Source organism: Anolis sagrei, chromosome 6 (assembly GCF_037176765.1).
Source record: "Anolis sagrei isolate rAnoSag1 chromosome 6, rAnoSag1.mat, whole genome shotgun sequence".
Classification (NCBI taxonomy): Eukaryota; Metazoa; Chordata; class Lepidosauria; order Squamata; family Dactyloidae; genus Anolis; species Anolis sagrei.
Genome location: NC_090026.1, coordinates 2021607 through 2038492, shown reverse-complemented (window position 1 = coordinate 2038492; position 16886 = coordinate 2021607). Strand labels below are relative to the sequence as shown.

Sequence of the window (16886 nt, the reverse complement as noted above, 5' to 3'; positions counted from 1 at the left end):
TTGAGGTTGGCTCTGCATCTCGTGGTGCCAGAGCGCAGTCTGTTCAGCGCCTTCCAAGTCACCCAGCCTTCTGTGCGCCCAGGGTGGAGTTTCTCATCTGCTCTCAGCCACTGATTGAGGTTCCGGGTTTTAGCCTGCTACTTTTGGACTCTTGCTTGCTGAGGTGTTTCTCTGTAGATCTTAGGAAGCTACTTCTTGATTTAAGGCACTGGTGTGCTGGCTGATATCCGAACAGGAGATGGGCCAGAGATGTCACTGCCTTTCAAGCCCAGCGTACCTGTCCAAACGTATCTCCTTCTACATCCCACCTAGGAGTCTAAGATCTTCTGGAGAGGCCCTGCTCTCAGTCCCACCCTGCTCTCGGTCCCACCACCAAGAAGGGACAAGGCCTTCTTGGTGGTGGCCCCCCATCTATGGAATTCACTCCCCAGGGAAATTAGGTCATCTTCATCCCTCCTCTCTTTTAGAATGGATGTGGGACTAGGCCTTTGGGTAATCTTGCAGACTTGACGAGGACAATGTTGACAATGGCTATGGAAACAGATTTTGGACAAGCTAAAGGGATTCTCCAGTTACAGAACTCAGTGAGACAACGGCCACCAGACTGGCTTTCTTTTCTAGTGGATTGTATTGTATTAACTCAATGTTTTTAATTATTTGTAACTACTGATTTTGATATGTATTGTATATTGTGTTTAATTGTAGGCATCGAATATGTGCCAGCTGGAAGCCGCCCTGAGTCCCCCCCCCCCCCCTGGGAGTTGAGAAGGGTGGGGTAGAAAAACCCAAAATAAATAAATGAATGAATGGTTGTTACTTCCCGACGGATGTTAGGTGGTGCAATACCAGCTAAATAGTATAATTTCTTAAGCGGTGTAAAGTGTAGACATCCTGTGATAATGCAGCATGTCTCATTAAGAGCCACATCCACTGTTTTGATGTGGTGAGATGTGTTCTACACTGGGCATGCATACTCAGTAGCAGAGTAGCATAGCGGAAGGGCAGATGTCTTCACTGTGTATGATTGTGATTCCCAGGTTGTGCCAGTCAGCTTTCGTATGATATTGGTTCTAGCACCCACTTTTTGCTTGATATTCGGGCAGTGCTTCTTGTAGGTAAGAGCACGGTCCAGAGTGACTCCTCCCAGGTATTTGGGTGCGCTGCAATGCTCCAGTGGGATTCCTTCTCAGGTGATCCTCAGATGCTTGTCTGATCCTAAGGTGAGAAGCACATGTCTGCATTTTAGAAGGATTAGGAATCAGCTGATTTCCCTGTAATAGGTAGTCAGAGCACCTAAAGCTTTGGAGAGCTTTTGTTCAACTATTTCAAAGCTCCCTGCTTGGGCAGTGATAGCACGATCATCAGCGTAGATGAAATTCTCTGTCCCTTTTGACAGTGGCTGGTCATTTGTGTAGATGTTGAACATGGATGGAGCAAGCACGCTCCCCTGAGGCAGGCCGTTCTTCTGTTTTTGCAATCTGCTTCTCTGACCCGGGAACTCAACAAAAAAGCTCCTGTTTTGTAGCAGATTTCCTATGAACTGGGTGAGGTGGTTTTATTTATTTATCGTGTCAGGCAACCAAACAGTTGTATTACATTTTTGACAGAGGTGAGGTGGTAAACCTATGTGATATTATACTTTTTTTTTTCAGGAGGAGGCAATGATTTACAGTATCATAAGCAGCTGACAGGTCTATGAAGACAGTTCCTGGAATCTGCTTCTTCACCAGAAGCGACTTGCAGCATCCATTAGCTAATAATTATGCGCACATTCAGAAGAAGACCTACAAGCCACTCTAAACACATTCGCAGAAGAAGCTCAGCCTGTCATTGAACATAGAGAAAACCAAACTGCTGCTCCAGCAGACACCAACCAACCCGTCTGCAATGCCAGAAATACAGCTTAATGGTGTAACATTAGAAAATGTGGATCATTTTTGCTCCCTTGGCAGCCACCTCTCCACCAAAGTCAACATCGACACCAAATTACAACACCGCCTGAGCTCTGCGAGTACAGCATTCTTCCGAATGAAGCAGAGAGTGTTTGAGGACTGGGACATCCATAGGGATACCAAGGCCCTTGTTTATAAAGTTATTGTTCTCCCAACCCTGCTATGCGCCTGCGAAACGTGGACTGTCTACAGACATCAACAGTAAGACTGAAATACAATACCGCCTGGGCTCTGCAAGTGCAGCATTTTTCCAAATGAAGCAGAGAGTGTTTGAGGACCGGGACATCCGTGGGGAGACCAAGGGGCTTGTTTATTAAGCTATTGTCCTCCCAACCCTGCTATATGTCTTTGAAACGTGGACTGTCTACAGACGTCACATGCAACTCCTGGAATGATTCCATCAGAATTGCCTCCGAAAAATACTGCAAATCTCTTGGGAAGACAGGCAGACAAATGTCTCCATGCTGGAAGGAGAAGCAAAGACCATCAGCATTGAAGCGATGGTCCTCCGCCATCAACTCCGCTGGACCGGCCATGTTGTCTGGATGCCCGACGACCATCTCCCAAAGCAGTTGCTCTACACCAAACTCAAAAACAGAAAACAGAATGTTGGTGGACAGGAAAAGAGATTGAAAGATGGGCTCAAAGCCAACCTTAAAAACTGTGGCATAGACACTGAGAACTGGGAAGCCCTGGCCCTTGAGCCTCCAGTTGGAGGTCAGCTGTGACCAGCAGTGCTGTGGAATTTGAAGAGGCACGAATGGAGGGCGAAAGGGAGAAACGCGCCAAGAGGAAGGTGCATCAACCCAACCCCGATCGAGACCGTCTTCCACCTGGAAACCGATGCCCTCACTGTGGGAGAAGATGCAGATCCAGAATAGGGCTCCACAGTCACCTACGGACTCACCGCCAGGAACACCACACCTAGAAGATAATCATCCTCGAGCTATGAGGGGTCACCTAAGTAAGTAAGTAAGTAAGTAATTATGGGTTGTTGTAGGTTTTTCGAGCTATATGGCCATGTTCTAGAAGCATTCTCTCCTGACATTTCACCTGCATCTATGGAAAGCATCCTCAGAGGTTGTGAGGACCTCACAACCTCTGAGAATGCTTGCCATAGATGCAGGTGAAACATCAGGAGAGAATGCTTCCAGAACATGGCCATATAGCCCAAAAAACCTACAACAACCCAGTGATTCCAGCCATGAAAGCCTTTGACAATACATTAAGTAATTGGATTGTTGTAGGTTTTTTCGGGCTATATGGCCATGTTCTAGTGGCATTCTCTCCTGACATTTCGCCAGCATCTCTGGCAAGCATTCTCAGAGGTTGTGAGGTCTGCTGGAAGTAGGAAAATGGGTTTATATATCTGTGAAAGGACCAGGGTGGGAGAGAGAACTCTTGTCTGATGGAGCTAGGTGTGAATGTTTCAACTGACCACTTTGATTAGCATTTGATGGTCTGGCAGTTTTTTGGTGTGGCTTGTTGGTGCCTGGGGCAATCTTTTGTTGAGAGGTGATGAAGTAATTATGTATTGTCGAAGGCTTTCATGGCTGGAATCACTAGGTTCTTGTGGGTTTTTTCGGGCTATAGAGCCATGTTCTAGAGGCATTTCTCCTGACGTTTCGCCTGCATCTATGGCAAGTATCCTCAGAGGTTGTGAGGTCTGTGACAGACCATTGCCTGCAGTTCTCCAGGTGGCCAGCAGAGGGCAGCATCACCCTCTCCTCCTCCTTCTCTCTAATCCAATTCTTGGCTTTATTTGCAAAGCCACCAGCTTAGAAAACCCAAGAAAGAATGGGAAAATTGGCAGAAAAATAGACTTTTCTCCCCTCTCCAATCAGCATTTTTCTACCTGGAAAAAGTGTATTATAGAAAACAGGTGTTTGGTTAAGGAAATAGTTGTTTCATGGAGCCCTGGGATTTAAAGTGATGTCGAGCTGCATTTTATTTATTTATTTTATGTATTTATTATTCAAACTTCTATGCGGCCACTCCCCTGGGGCTCGGAGCAACTTAGACAGGCTAAAATCTAACACCATTTAAAAACAATTTAAAAACAGCAATATCAAAGATCAAAGGCTTGTTGAAACAGGTATGTCTGACATGCCCTGCGGAAAGCTGGTAAGTCCCACAAGGCATGGACTTCAGGTGGCAGAGTATTCCAGAGCGAAGGTGCCACTGCTGTGAAGGCTCTGCATCTGGTTGCCGTTAGACGCAAGGTCTTGACACTGGGAATTTCCAATAGATCTTGGTCCTCAGAACGGAGGGATCTCTGGGGTTGGGAGGGGGTGAGGCGGTCCCTCAGGTACATCGGCCCAGACCATGCAAGGCCTTCAAGGTGAGGACCATCACTTTGAAAGTGATCTGGTGCTCAACTGGTAACCAATGCAGCTGTAGTAAGATTGGGGTGATGTGGCATCTCATCGGAATTCCCGCCAGAAGCCGAGCAGCTGCATTTTGTACCAACTTGTGTTGTGGCAGGGAAAAACTTCAGTAAAGGGAGAGACAATACCAAGAGACATCCTCTCTGGAGATAAGAAAAGGTACGGCTTTATTTCCAGCTGGTGACTCTGGTGGACTCGCGTCCCAAAAAGCAAAACCAGAGCCCCCGATCAAGGTGTGGACTGCCCTTTTATAGATGCCAATCGGAGTGAATCAAAGAACATACATCTTCATACAATTTCATACAATATTGTCATTCCTACGTCATCCTAGCATCAAATTCTATCTCCTAACATGCAAAGCATGTCTGTGTCTTGCTGGAGAGCAAGCATTTTTGCAGCCATCAATCAAGAGGCCACTTTGAGATGTCAGGAGAGGGGAGGTGCTCCTTACTCCTAGCACGGGCTTCTCGAACTTATTTCTCTTCTGGAATGCATGCCCCCCTTCCTCTTGGCGTGTCTGGGATGTAGCCTGCTTGTCAGCTTGGGTCTCTTACACACACAGAGAGAATTTCCTATGCATTTCAGTGTTGTAAAATACATATAATTTTATAAATCAATCAATAAATATCTATTTTTTCAATATCTCCTCATCACTTGAGCTTCTGGATCACTGACAGAGGAAGGCCAATGTAGAGGGTGTTACAGTAGTCCAGTCTTGAGATGACCGTGGCCTGGATCACCGTAGCGAGGTTGTCCCTGGACAGGGAGGGGGCCAGCCGTCTAGCCTGCCGCAGGTGAAAGAAAGAAGGCGGATCTGCTCACAGCAGAGACCTGGGCCTCCATCCTCAGCAGAAAGAGGGTCCAAAAGGACTCCCAGACTCTTGACCAACGATGATGGCCGTAGTGCCTCACCATCCAGGGTAGGCAGCCGGATGTCCCCACTGCCCGGTCCACCCAGCCATAGGATCTCCGTCTTTGCTGGATTCACCTACAACCTGCTGACACGCAGCCATCCAGTCACGCCCTCGAGGCACTGATGGAAGGAATCGGGTCCAGAGTCCGGTCGGCCTTCCATCTTCAGCACCAGCTGAGTGTCATCAGCGTACTGGTCACACTCCAGCCCAAAACCTCAAACCAGCTGAGCAAGAGGTCGCATATAGATGTTAAACAACAGAAGGGAGAGAATGGCATTAATCCCTCCGTGTAGTAGAGCTAATTGCTGGCCATTACTGGGCTGATCAATCTCCCCCTCCATTAAAGTACATCTCTGCTTAATGCATAGGTAAATATAAACCTAAGAAAGCATCTATCAGTCATGAATGAAATGGTTCGTCATGTTTATCATGAGATTGATTTTCCCCAATTGTAATTAACCGAGGGTGAACGGGGAAGGCCGGGTTTCGTTTCTTAGCCGTGTAATCATCAACTCCAGATAGTCATCCAGCTACGAGTTGGGGGGCTGTTTACTCTTCTGAAACACTCATCAATCACTATTGGGGAGATTATAGTTTGGTCTCCAAATATTAAGCAAACTATAAATTGGAGGGTATTTATTTATTGTGTCATCAGCAACCGTTGGAGGGTTATAATTGGAGGGTTATAATTTGGAGGGTTAAAAATTGGAGGGTTTTAATTGTCAATAATATTCATGTCTTGAAACTCTAACGCAGGGTCCTCAAACTTTTTAAACAGAGGGCCAGGTCAGAGTCCCTCAAACTGTTGGAGGGCCGGATTATAATTTGAAAAAAAAAAATGAATTAATTCCTATGAACACTGCACATATCTTATTTGTAGTGCAAAAAACCCTTGAAAACAATACAATACAGATATAAACTTACTGTATATACTTGAGTATAAGCCGACCCTAATATAAGCCGAGGCACCTAATTTTACCACCAAAAACTGGAAAACTTATTGACTCAAGTATAAGCCGAGGGTGGGAAATGCAGCCGCTACGGGTAACTTTCAAAATAAAAATAGATACCAATAACATTACACTAATTGAGGAAACAGTGAGTTAAATGTATTTCACGGTGTAAGACTGTAGGTTTTATATAGCAATATTAAATAACCACTCACAAGCCGGTTTTGCTTTGAAATGAATATATTGTTTGTATCTCTGCAGCAAAGGAAGACACTACTGCCTTTTCCCCACCACCACTTCCTTTTATACACCTTTCCTGCCCATCTCCCCCTCTTCTCAGTTTCCTTATTGGAGCTTGTTGCTTCGCAAGTTCCAATACATAAAACTGTAATTTAAAATAAGCCTGACCAACTTTGATTAAACCATTATTCTAACCTTTTTCAGTATAAATGTGCTTATGTATCCTTCCAATAATAATAGAGTAAAATAAATGTAATAAAATAATAATAAAGTAAAATAATGGAAATGTAATAATACCAATAACAGAGTAAAATAATAAATGTAATAATAACAACAATAATAAAGTAAAATAATAAATGTAATAATAATAATAATAGAGTAAAATAAATGTAATAAAATAATAATAAAGTAAAATAATGGAAATGTAATAATACCAATAACAGAGTAAAATAATAAATGTAATAACAACAACAACAATAATAAAGAAATATTAATAAATGTAATAATAATAATAGAGTAAAATAAATGTAACAAAATAATAATAAAGTAAAATAATGTAAATGTAATAATACTGATAATAAAGTAAAATAATAAATGTAATAAAAATAATACTAATAACAGAGTAAAATAATAAATCACTTTGATTCGAGTATAAGCTGAGGGGAGCTTTTTCAGCCTAAAAGGGGGGCTGAAAAACTAGGCTTATAGTTGAGTATATACAGTATTAGTATTTCAAGGGGAAGTGTGGGCCTACTGATGAGATAGGGTTGTTGTTGTTGTTGTTGTTGTGGTTGTTGTGTGCTTTCAAGTCGTTTCAGACTTAGGTTGACCCTGAGCAAGGGCCGGGTAAATGACCTTGGAGGGCCGTATCTGGCCCTCGGGCCATCGTTTGAGGACCCCTGCTCTAACAGATCAAGTCTTGAGAGGGTTGGATTTTGGTCTCACAAATCCTAGTTGAACGATGACTATTGGGCATATTGATTGATTGAGTTTGGGGGCATTTTATGAATGAGACATAAATATAAGGGATTCAATTAAAATTGGAGGAGAAAGTCATTTAAGGCCCTAAATCCCCTGCTTTAACCCACTTTTAAAGAAATAATAATAATAATAATAATAATAATAAACTGTATTTAATACCCCACCACCATCTCCCCAATGGGGACTTGGGGCGGCTAACATGAGGCCAAGCCCAACAGCATATTACAATAAAGTAAAACCAAAACACAATAACAACACAGTAAAATACACACAACAGATGAGTACAAAAAAACTATAAAGCAAAATCATACACAATAAAATAAAATAACATAACAATGAGTGGGCTGCATGTGCAAGATAAAAACTAAGATACTAAAAATACTAAAATCAGGATGAGACAGGGATGGAGCAGATTGTTTGTGGGGGAGAAATCCATCACTGGGTCCTGTGGCAGGGAGTTCCATGGTGGAACAAGGCTTTTCTCAATAGGAAAACTCAATTCACTTTCAGCTGATGTGTCTGCTGCCACCCAAAAATAAAACCTATGTCCCCAAATCACTGAGGAGCACTTGGACTGCCACTCCCATCATCCCCTGACCTTGATGGCCTGACTTTATGGTGGTAGGGTCATCCATACTTCAATTCCCACCATCTCCTGGCCAGGCTGGGCTTATGGGAGGAGGAAATAATGTCTAGCCTTCCACTCACATCATTCTGTGGTGAGGATGACCTGGGTTGATGGGAGAAATAGTATCAGGAGAGCCTGGATTGCCACTCCCATCATTTCTGACCTTGGTTCTCTGTCTTTATGGGGGGAGGTGAGGGTATCCAGACTGCCATTCCTATTATCCTTGGGCCCAAGGTGTTGCACTAGAGCCCTGAAACGCCTTTTCACTACAGACCACACTCTGTCCAGGTAATCCTGTAAGTAGAAGTTTCTTTAAAAAAGAACGTGTGTGTGTATGTGTGTGTGTGTAGCAAATTTTAAAAAAAGAATCAAAGTTCAAAAGGAGATTTCCAAGACAACAAGAGTCCAAAATCCTTTCCATCACAGTCTCCAGAGTCAATCCACAAACATATCCATAAACAAGAGAGCATGAATCCACTGTGGGCAACCTATGCCACACACGAATTAGAAGGAAGAACAAACTTGGAAACTTGAATACCCGAATTCCAAGAACATAGGTCCAAAAACAAGAGCTGTTCACCCGAATGCAACATTGCTCTCACAAAGGATTGTATCAGCAGGAACCACTTTAAAAGGCCTCCATCCCTCCCATGAACTCATTCCGCATGCACCTGCTTTTCCACTCCTTATCTCTAAGCCTCTGAGAAAAGCGAGTCTGTCTTTGTTGCATGCTCTGCCTCTGCAATTCCAAGAGCCTTGATCTAGAACAGTGGTTCTCAACCTGTGGTCCATGGACCACCAGTGGTCCGCAAGAACGAAAATAGGTTTTGTATTGTATTGTTATGTTGTGTTTTGAGGCCTTGGCCTTTGTAAGCCGCATCGAGTCCTTCGGGAGATGCTAGCGGGGTACAAATAAAGTTAATAATAATAATAATAATAATAATAATAATAATAATAAATATGGTCTGCGGCCTCACCATTACTATACTGTTGTCTTGAAACCACGCAGCAACATGAGCAACTGGTCTCACAAAACCGCCGGAGCGGTACCTATTGATCTACTCACATTTGCATGTTTTCGAACTGCTAGATGGCAGAAGCTGGGGTTGACAGCAGAAGCTCATGCCACTCCCTGTATTCGAACCTGTGATCTTTTGGTCAACAAGCTCAGCAGCTCAGCGGTTTAACCTGCTGCACCACCAGGGGGCATCTTTAAAATAGTAAGCCTATGTATACACACACACACATGTATGTATGAAGGTTTCCCTTGACATTAAGTCTAGTTGTGTCCAATTCTGGGGTGTGATGCTCATCTCCATTTCTAAGCCAAAGAGCCAGCGTTGTTCATAGACACCTCCAAGGTCATGTGGCCAGCATGACTGCATAGAGTGCCGTTTCCTTCCTGCCGGAGCGGTACCTATTCATCTACTCACATTTGCATGTTTTCGAACTGCTAGGTTGGCAGAAGCTGGGGCAGACAGCAGAAGCTGGGGCTGACAGCAGAAGCTCACGTTGCTCCTTGAATTTGAACCTGCAACCTTTTAGTCAACAAGCTCAGCAACTCAGCGGTTTAACCCACTGTGCCACTGGGGACTGGGCACCACAATTGAGGAGAGATATTGACAAGCTGGCATGTGTCCAGAGGAGGCCGACTAAAATGATCAAGGGTCTGGAGAACAAGCCCTATGAGAAGCGGCTTAAGGTGCTGGGTATGTTTAGCCTGAAGAAGAGAAGGCTGAGAGGAGATATGATAGCCATGTATAAATATGTGAGAGGAAGCCACAGGGAGGAGGAGGGAGCAAGCTTGTTTTCTGCTTCCTTGGAGACTAGGACACAATGGAACAATGGCTTCAAACTACAAGAGAGGAGATTCCATCTGAACACGAGGAAGAACTTCCTGACTGTGAGAGCCATTCAGCAGTGGAACTCTCTGCCCCGGAGTGTGGTGGAGGCTCTTTCTTTTGAAGCTTTGAAGCAGAGGCTGGATGGCCATCTGTCAGGGGTGCTTTGAATGCAATATTCCTGCTTCTTGGCAGAATGGGGTTGGACTGGATGATGGCCCAGGAGGTCTCTTCCAACTCTTTGATTCTAGGATTTGATGATTCTATGAGTAATCAAGGTGGCCAAGTGAAACATTCACACCTAGCTCCAAGAGACCAGAGTTCTTCCTCCCACCCTGGACATCATTCCACAGATATACCAACACCACTTGCCAAGTTTCCAACAGTCTTCACAACGTATTGTTGAAGGCATTCATGGCCAGAATTACTGGGTTGTTGTAGGTGTTTTCAGGCTATATGGCCATGTTCTAGAGGCATTCTCTCCTGACGTTTCGCCTGCATCTATGGCAAGCATCCTCAGAGGTTGTGAGGTCCTCCCAACCTCTGAGGATGCTTGCTGAGGATAGATGCAGGTGAAACGTCAGGAGAGAATTTATTTATTTATTTATTTGGAGTGCTTCTACCCCACCCTTCTCAACCCCCTCGGGGGGACTCAGGGCGGCTTACAAAAAGGCACAATTCGATGCCTAACAATTCACAAAATACAGTACAATATACAATATACAATACACAAATTTACCATATAATGTCAACGATTATAACTAATTAAAACAGTCAAACAATATACTAGTATCTTGTGGGTTTTTTTGGGCTATAGGGCCATGTTCTAGAGGCATTTCTCCTGATGTTTCGCTTGCATCTATGGCAAGCATCCTCAGAGGTAGACCACAATCATCTTGTGGTCAATATTCGCCAATCCATAGTCCGTAATCCATCTAGCATCGTCATTATCCTTTCCTACTCTGGTGCTCAAACTTCCGTACAGTGGCCCTTATTTCTCATCATGCCAGTAAGGGAATGCTCAAGATCCTGCAAGGAAGACTCCAGCAATACATGGAGTGAGAGTTGCCAGATGTTCAAGCTGGGTTTAGAAAAGGCAGAGGAACCAGAGACCAGATTGCCAATATCCGGATGCTGGAAAATGGAGAAAGGCAGGGAGTTTCAGAAAAACAGCTACTTCTGCTTCATTGACTACTCTAAAGCCTTTGACTGTGTGGATCATCATAAATGGTGGCAAGTTCTTGGTAGGATGGGCATCCCAAGCCGCCTTCCCTCTCTCCTGACGAGGAATCTGTACAAGGACCAAGGAGCCACAGTCAGAACTGACCACGGAACAGGAGACGGGTTCCAGATTGGGAAAGGCGTACGGCAAGGCTGCATCCTCTCACCCAACCTTTCTAACGTGTATGCAGAACACATCATGCGAGGATGTGCGGGGCTTAAGGAATGCAAAGCTGGGGTGGAAATTGCTGGAAGAAACATTCACAACCTCAGATATGCAGATGACACCACTCTGATGGCCGAAAGCGAGGAGGAGCTGAGGAGCCTTCTCATCAAGGTGAAAGAAGAAAGCGCAAAAGCCAGGTTGCAGCTAAACGTCAAAAAATCCAAGATTATGGCAACAAGAATGATTGACAACTGGAAAATAGAGGGAGAAAACGTGGAGGCCGTGACAGGGTTTGTATTTCTAGGCGCAAAGATTACTGCAGATGCAGACTGTGGCCAGGAAATCAGGAGACGCTTCCTTCTTGGGAGGAGAGCAAGGTCCAGTCTCGATAGAATAGTCAAGAGTAGAGACATCAGACTGGCAACAAAGATCCACATAGTCCAAGCCATGGTCTTCCCTGTAGTCGCCTACGGATGTGAGAGCTGGACCTTAGGGAAGGCTGAGCCAAGGAAGAGAGATGCTTTTGAGCTGTGGTGTTGGAGGAAAGTTCTGAGAATGCCTTGGACTGCGAGAAGATCCAACCAGTCCATCCTCCAGGAAAGAAAGCCCGACTCCTCATTGGAGGGAAGGAGACTAGAGACAAAGTGGAAGTCCTTTGGCCACATCATGAGGAGACAGCAAAGCCTGGAGAAGGGAATGATGCTGGGGAAAGTGGAAGGCAAAAGGAAGAGGGGCCGACCAAGGGCAAGATGGATGGATGGCATCCTTGAAGTGACTGGACTGACCTTGAAGGAGCTGGGGGTGGTAACGGCCGACAGGGAGCTCTGGCGTAGGCTGGTCCATGAGGTCATGAAGAGTCGGAGACGACTGAACGAATGAACAACAACAAAGCTCATTGGAGGGAAGGAGACTAGAGACAAAGTTGAAGTCCTTTGAATGCCACATCATGAGGAGACAGCAAAGCCTGGAGAAGGGAATGATGCTGGGGAAAGTGGAAGGCAAAAGGAAGAGGGGCTGACCAAGGGCAAGATGGATGGATGGCATCCTTGAAGTGACTGGACTGACCTTGAGGGAGCTGGGGGTGGTAACGGCCGACAGGGAGCTCTGGCGTGGGCTGGTCCATGAGGTCACGAAGAGTCGGAGACGACTGAACGAATGAACAACAACAACACCAACACAACTCTGGTTGTCATTGGTTGTCTTTGTCCATCTGCCAGCTTATCCGAAGGCCTGGTCCCACATCAAGGTTTGAAACCAAGGAGGGATGTTGATGACCTAATCTCCTCCGGGAGTGCATTCCACAGGCGAGGAGCCACCACCGAGAAGGCCCTGTCTCTCGTCCCCACCAGTCTAGCTTGTGATAAAGGTGGGGCCAAGAGCAGGGCCTCCCCAGAAGATCTTAAACTCCGAGGTGGGACGTAGAAGGAGATACGTTTGGACAGGTACGCTGGGCCGGAGCCGTAAAGGGTTTTGTAGGTCAACACCAGCACTTTGAATTGTGCTCGGAACTGGATCGGCAGCCAGTGGAGCTGACATAGCTTCTGGAACATGGCCATACAGCCTAAAAAGACCTACAACCACCCACTTGTCTCCTCCTTCCTCATTTCCTGATCCCTCTGAACCTGACCATAGAATCATAGAATCATAGAATCAAAGAGTTGGAAGAGACCTCCTGGGCCATCCAGTCCAACCCCATTCTGCCAAGAAGCAGGAATATTGCATTCAAATCACCCCTGGCAGATGGCCATCCAGCCTCTGCTTAAAAGCCTCCAAAGAAGGAGCCTCCACCACACTCCGGGGCAGAGAGTTCCACTGCTGAACGGCTCTCACAGTCAGGAAGTTCTTCCTCATGTTCAGATGCAATCTCCTCTCTTGGAGTTTGAAGCCATTGTTCCCTTGCGTCCTAGTCTCCATGGAAGCAGAAAACAAGCTTGCTCCCTCCTCCCTGTGGCTTCCTCTCACATATTTATACATGCCTCTCATCATATCTCCTCTCAGCCTTCTCTTCTTCAGGCTAAACATGCCCAGCTCCTTAAGCCGCTCCTCATAGGGCTTGTTCTCCAGACCTTTTATCATTTTAGTCGCCCTCCTCTGGACACATTCCAGCTTGTCAACATCTCCCTACAATTGTGGTGCCCAGAATTGGACACAATATTCCAGGTGTGTTCTAACCAAGGTGGAATAGAGCATGGGGAGCATGACTTCCCTAGATCTAGACACTATGCTCCTCTTGATGCAGGCCAAAATACCATTGGCTTTTTTTGCTGCCACATCACATTGTTGGCTCATGTTCCCCTTCCTCCCCACGAGGACTCCAAGACCTCTTTCACACGTACTGATCTCGAGCCAGGCATCCCCCATTCTGTATCTTTGCATTTCGTTTTTCCTGCCAAAGTGGAGGATCAGGAGGATCCAACAGTGGGGTCCTTTGTTGGAATGTGCCTTGCAGGTGGAGAGAGAGATGGAGATGGAGGTGGTGGGGGCCTGCCTCCTTCTGGTCTAGGTGTCCTCTGGGGGGTCCCTGCGAGGGCGGGGCTTGTGAGGCGGAAGGGGGTGGAGCCTGTTCTCCTCCTCCTCCTCCTCTTGGGCAGGTGAGCCTCCATCCTTCCTTCCCTCCATCCCTGCATCCCTGCATCCCTCCCTTTGGCAGCTGCGTCGCCAGGGCAACCGAGGGAGGAGGAGGGAGGGGGTCTCCTTGCTGCCCTCGAGCTTGCCCCCCAACACCCACCCACCCATCAGATGAAGCGAGGAAGAGGAGGAGTAGGAGGAAGAGGAAGGCCCGGCCCGCCTCCATGAACCAGCGTCGGCACCATCCTCATCATCACCTTCACCATCACTCTCGGAGGAGGAGGAGGATGAGGGAGAAGCGGAGGAGGCCCCCTCCCCGATGAAGAGGAGGAAGAAGAGGAGGAGGAGGAAGGCCCAAAGGGAGGGGCCAGGGGGAGGAGGAGGAGGAGGAAGAAGAGGAGGAGGGAGGCCCCTCCCGACGGAGAAGCAGGGCCTCGGCCCAGGTAGGCAGACAGACACACAGCCAATCAAGGCTTGGGAAGGGAGGGGAGGGGGCACTGGCAGGGAGGGGTCTCCCCTTCCCATCTCTTCCACACAACCCCCCCCCCCGCCCGGGTGTGGCCTCTTCTCAATCTATTTTGGGGAGGGGTCTCCTCTAGCCCTATGCTGTAGAAAATGGCCAGGTGAGGGGTCTCCTCTATCACCCCCCCCCTCACCAAGCCGAGCCCCCACCCCATTCAAAGCAGGGCCAAGGGGCACTATCCCTCCTAAGCCCCCACCCCATTAAAAGCAGGCACGGGCCAACTTGGGCCCTCCCTCCAGGTGTTTTGGACTTCAACTCCCAGAATCCCTAACAGCCTACCGGCTGTTAGGAATTCTGGGAGTTGAAGTCCAAAACACCTGGAGGGAGGGCCCAAGTTGGCCCGTGCCTGGTCAAGCATCACAGGTAGAATCCTAGGATCTTGCTTTGGATGGGGCACCCCAAGGCCAAGCAACGTCTTCTTCCACCTGTCTTTTGGATCTCAGAACTAGAGGATCCTAAAAGGAAGGGCCCTCAAAGGCCATCCAGTCCCTCCATCCCACCTTCGTCCAAGCAAGGAAGGCCCCGTCCAAGCCATGCCTTCCTCCATCTGTGTTTTGGATCTGAGAACTAGAGGATCCTAAAGAAAGGGTCCTCAAAGGCCATCCAGTCTCTCTGTCTCACCTTCGTCCAAGCAAGGAAGGCCCCGTCCATCCAAGCCATGTCTTCCTCCATCCGTGTTTTGAATCCCAAAGTGTTTAGGGATGGGACAGAATTAGAAGATCCCAAAGGAAGGGTCCTCAAAGACCATCCAATCCGTCCTATTTTCATCCAAGCAAGGAAAGTCCCACCCAAACAATGTCTTCTTCTGTCTGTGTTTTGAATCCCATCCAAATGATGTCTTAGAGAATCCTAGAAGGAATGGGACAGAATTAGAATATCCCAAAGGAAGGACCCTCAAAGGCCATCCAGTCCGTCCCATCTTCATCCAAGCAATATCTTCTTCCATCTTTGTTTTGAATCCCAAAGTGTTTGGGATGGCACAGAATTGGCAAATCCTAAAGGAATAGTCCTCAAAGGCCATCCAGTCTGTCCCCCCTTCGTCCAACGAAGGAAGGCCCAGTCCAAGCAAGGTCTTCTTCTGCCTGTGTTTTGAATCCCAAAGTGTTTGGGGATGGAACAGAATTAGAAGATCCCAAAGGAAGGGCTCTCAAAGGCCATCCAATCCCCGTCCCATCTTCAGCCAAGCAAGGAAAGTCCCACCCAAACAATGTCTTCTTCTGCCTGTGTTTTGAATCCCAAAGTGTTTGGGGATGGGACAGATTTAGAAGATCCCAAAGGAAGGGCCCTCAAAGGCCATCCAATCCCTCCCATCTTCAGCCAAGCAAGGAAAGTCCCACCCAAACAATGTCTTCTTCTGTCTGTGTTTTGAATCTCAGAGTGTTTAGGGATGGGACAGAACTAGAGGATCCTACTGGAAGGGCCCTCAAAGGCCATCCAGTCCCTCTGTCCCACCTCCGTCCAAGCAAGGAAGGCCCCATCCATCCAAGCCATGTCTTCTTCTGTCTGTGTTTTGAATCCCAAAGTGTTTACGGATGGGACAGAATTAGAAGATCCCAAAGGAAGGGCTCTCAAAGGCCATCCAATCCCCGTCCCATCTTCAGCCAAGCAAGGAAAGTCCCACCCAAACAATGTCTTCTTCTGTCTGTGTTTTGAATCCCAAAGTGTTTGGGGATGGGACAGAACTAGAAGATCCCAAAGGAAGGGCTCTCAAAGGCCATCCAATCCCCGTCCCATCTTCAGCCAAGCAAGGAAAGTCCCACCCAAACAATGTCTTCTTCTGTCTGTGTTTTGAATCCCAAAGTGTTTGGGGATGGGACAGAACTAGAAGATCCCAAAGGAAGGGCTCTCAAAGGCCATCCAATCCCCGTCCCATCTTCAGCCAAGCAAGGAAAGTCCCACCCAAACAATGTCTTCTTCTGCCTGTGTTTTGAATCCCAAAGTGTTTGGGGATGGGACAGAACTAGAAGATCCCAAAGGAAGGGCTCTCAAAGGCCATCCAATCCCCGTCCCATCTTCAGCCAAGCAAGGAAAGTCCCACCCAAACAATGTCTTCTTCTGCCTGTGTTTTGAATCCCAAAGTGTTTGGGGATGGGACAGATTTAGAAGATCCCAAAGGAAGGGCCCTCAAAGGCCATCCAATCCCTCCCATCTTCAGCCAAGCAAGGAAAGTCCCACCCAAACAATGTCTTCTTCTGTCTGTGTTTTGAATCTCAGAGTGTTTAGGGATGGGACAGAACTAGAGGATCCTACTGGAAGGGCCCTCAAAGGCCATCCAGTCCCTCTGTCCCACCTCCGTCCAAGCAAGGAAGGCCCCATCCATCCAAGCCATGTCTTCTTCTGCCTGTGTTTTGAATCCCAAAGTGTTTACGGATGGGACAGAATTAGAAGATCCCAAAGGAAGGGCTCTCAAAGGCCATCCAATCCCCCTCCCATCTTCAGCCAAGCAAGGAAAGTCCCACCCAAACAATGTCTTCTTCTGTCTGTGTTTTGAATCCCAAAGTGTTTGGGGATGGGA

At 46.9% G+C, this 16886-nt stretch overlaps 1 protein-coding gene across 1 annotated transcript in view; it reads left to right on the top strand.

Annotated features, from left to right (window-relative positions):
* The first annotated feature begins 14213 nt into the window (after positions 1-14213).
* The window catches only part of NYAP1 (neuronal tyrosine phosphorylated phosphoinositide-3-kinase adaptor 1), a 46041-nt gene continuing 43368 nt past the window's right edge, over positions 14214-16886 (top strand). The window contains exon 1 of the mRNA XM_067469652.1: positions 14214-14291. The gene's annotated coding sequence lies outside the window, so the exon portion shown is untranslated. The remainder of the gene's footprint in view (positions 14292-16886) is intronic.